The sequence below is a fragment of the Osmerus eperlanus genome, chromosome 24, assembly GCF_963692335.1.
Source record: "Osmerus eperlanus chromosome 24, fOsmEpe2.1, whole genome shotgun sequence".
Classification (NCBI taxonomy): Eukaryota; Metazoa; Chordata; class Actinopteri; order Osmeriformes; family Osmeridae; genus Osmerus; species Osmerus eperlanus.
The window spans coordinates 9,715,491-9,718,855 of NC_085041.1; the positions used below are offsets into that span (position 1 = coordinate 9,715,491).

Genomic DNA, 3,365 nt, shown 5'->3' on the forward strand with positions numbered 1-3,365 from the left:
ACAGGGACCAGAGGAATGGAAGATACTTTATACAGAACTCTTAATTGACCAAAGGGAGTTTGGTCGCATTCTTCCGTGCTTTACTGGGCTGATGCGTATTAGTTTGATTGGAGAAGGAGGAGTCTTGGTGTGCCACCTTCCTCCCGAACTTTAGTTAACCCTTTCAGGCCTAACTCCATGTAATGATAATTTCATCAACAAATCGTTTACTTGTAATGTCATAATAAATCCTACAACGAAAATGTATTTGTGAGGAATGTTTATTTTAACGATTGAAGACAGATGCATAATAGACCACTGTAGTATGTGTTGCCCGGGCAACAGAGGCTAATGTCATAATGCTAATGCTTCAGTGAAATAGTAGCCTACCGTTTCCGAAAGTAGATGTGGGCCTACTTGTACATAACATTTCACAATTGTGTTTCACATCACAAAGTAAAATGAGTAAATAGTTATCACCCTGGCCTCTTTGCTTGTGGCGTTTCTGCAGCTGCCTTGCAGTAAAACTATAGTTAACCTAGCTATCCCCCAAGTTAACAGATGCGAAACGAATGTTCTGCTACAGGTAGTCACGCGTGTTTTCGTGACGTTAGTGACGTTAGTAACGTCAGTGACTGTGGCTAGCAAGTTAGCCACTGTTAGCTTCACTTCTCGCCACAAAAACGTAATTTGAACTTCAACCATCCAAGAGAACGTAAATAAAAATAAAACCAACGCAATCGCTACCAAGACGAAACTTTTGACACCGCCGTTGTGTATGTAGTCCAAATATTGACTGATCCTTAGGGGGGCGAAAATAAACAATAAACTAGAAATGGCTGTTCCTGCGAAACAACAGTGAGAATGCTGAAAACCTGAATGGGGATAGCTGAATATGCTAAAAAAGCGGAACATTTTGAAAATTTAGTAGAAAGTTATAAGCTGAAGCGCCTGAAAGGTATTTTTGAAAGGGGCTGGAGCTGGACGAAGGTATAAAACTACAGAAAAGATAAGAAAAATGCAAAAAGAGAAATAATTATGAAGAATTTGAAAATTTAGCAGAAAATTATTTGCTGGAGTTTCAAAAGGCCTGAATGTATGTTAGAAAGGACCTGCAGCAAGATGAAGGGAGTCAGGTGGCTGAGCGGTGAGGGAATCGGGCTAGTTATCCGAAGGTTGCCAGTTCGATTCCCGGTCATGCCAACTGACGTTGTGTCCTTCGGCAAGGCACTTCACCCTACTTGCCTCGGGGGAATGTCCCTGTACTTACTGTAAGTCGCTCTGGATAAGAGCGTCTGCTAAATGACTAAATGTAAATGAAGGCAGAAAAGTACAGAAAAGATAAGAAAAATGCAAAAGTACTGGCAGTTGGAAGGTACTGCTGTGAAAGGTATTTTTGAAAGGACCTGGAGCAAGATGAAGGCAGAAAACAGAAGAAAAGAGAAGAAAAGAAGAAGAAAAATGCAAAACAATAAGGGAAAATTTTCAGAAAGATGAGCTGCAGGAAAATGTGAAAATTTAGCAGAAAACCAGTTGCTGAAGTCTGGGTTGAACGAATTTGAAGGTAAAAGGACGACACTGCAATGACTTGAACTTGCTGGAAAAACGTAGCAACCGTTGGTCATTGGCAACAGACTGGCAACATTTCTAACCTAGAATCTAGGTTTCAGGTTCAAGACGGAGGAGAAACTAATCATGTGTGCCTGCACACCCAGTCCTGTTCAGACACTTAATTTAAGATGACATCAAAATAATAATTCATAGTGCAGGTTGCCAATGTTGTCGTTGTCCCTGGTGAGTTTTTTTATACTTAAATAATAAGATCATGCTACATCTAACCAGCGGATCCTTTCTTGCAAGTGTGTCAAAGTGGTATTTTTACAGACTGTACTAACACCGTAGGCTTGAATAATAACCGAAGGCGTGAAGCTAGAGAGAGGATGCAATGGAAAATTTCAATTGCATTTGTTTGTAGCTGAATGACAGTTATTAGACCGTATGTGACCTGGTTTCGCCGTTCTATTAGCAGCCATGATGACAGTAGCGTCACTAGAATGGCCATAACTAACAAAAGATCAAATATCGAATCTGTCCGCTGTTCTACATTGCCCACATAATTACGTATATTTCATTCCAAGACTCTGCCGAAACCATAGATTTATGTGTCTGTGCGGTCAGAAATACAACTCCTTTGGAAGTTTCAAAAACGTTCATGGTGCGTGTCTGTTTGGTTGCCACGGTGATGGCGCAGCTGTGATAGATAACGAGCTAGGCAGAGAGAAAAACGAACATTTACCTAGCATCCACACCTCAACAAGTTGACCTAGACGCAAAACTACACGTCCAATCAATAAAATTAGGATATTTTTCGAAACCCAAGACTCTGCCTAAATTAGAGATGTCCTTTATATGTCTGTGCGGTCAGAAATATGTCTCTACCGGCAGTTTCGAAATCGTCTTCCTTCTTGCTTTCTCTGACGGATTTTACCCACCTCTCCATTGAAGTTAGTGAGAGAATTTGAAAGGCTGCTCTCGCTTCAAGGCTCATAGCTGAAAATCTGTAAATGTGAGCTCTTTAGTAGTTACATTGTCTGAAAGAGGACAATCTTTCCTACATTTTAAGGTATAACTTCTGTAAGTTAAACTATATGAAAGTTAGAGGAATGTGTTTGACAATTTAGTTGAATATCAGAAAAAGAGTAGGCAGCAGTGTGCCACTCTGCTTGCTGCTCATTCATAAAAATCAAGAAGGAGCAAACATTTTTATGTATTTGACACTGTCATAATTCAAAATTGGCTGAATTTTTGAAAAAGCTGAATCATTTGGGAATAGCTGAATGTTTTGTGAACATTTTAAAGGTTGAATGGTGTCTCTAGCTGAAAGTATGCTGAAGTAGTTACGTTTGAAAGAGGAGGAAGCTTTTTAATGATTTGAAAGGATTTACCATTACTTTTAATGGGAGAATAATTTGCACAAAAACCTTAATATCCTAAAAAGTATAAAAGTGAGAAATACCAAAAGACATAGCACACATCTCCTGAAGGAGCTGAACGTTTTGATACAAAAATTGTAGGAATGCAGGACTAGTTAAAGGACAAAAAACGGCGGAAGAACTAAGAAGTTGGAAAAACAACAACTAGAAAAGGCTGTTCCTGCGAAACAGCAGTGAGAATGCTGAAAACCTTAATGGGGATAGCTGATCATGCTAAAAAAGCTGAAAATAGTGAGCATTTAATAGAAAGTTTTAAGCTGAAGATTCAAAGCAACCGAAAGGTATTTTTCAAAGGGGCTGGAGCAGCATTCCAACAATGATTTGAAAGGATTTACCATTACTTTTAAAGCGAGAATAATTAGCACAAAAACCTTAATATTTTAAAAAGTATAA

General features: G+C 39.0%; 1 long non-coding RNA gene across 1 annotated transcript; it reads left to right on the forward strand.

The window, feature by feature from the left end:
• The first annotated feature begins 872 nt into the window (after positions 1-872).
• Positions 873-1,509, forward strand: LOC134011287 (uncharacterized). The gene is made up of 2 exons (XR_009928404.1): positions 873-1,075; positions 1,306-1,509. It is a non-coding gene; the product is annotated as an uncharacterized LOC134011287 (long non-coding RNA).
• The last annotated feature ends 1,856 nt before the right edge of the window (positions 1,510-3,365 follow it).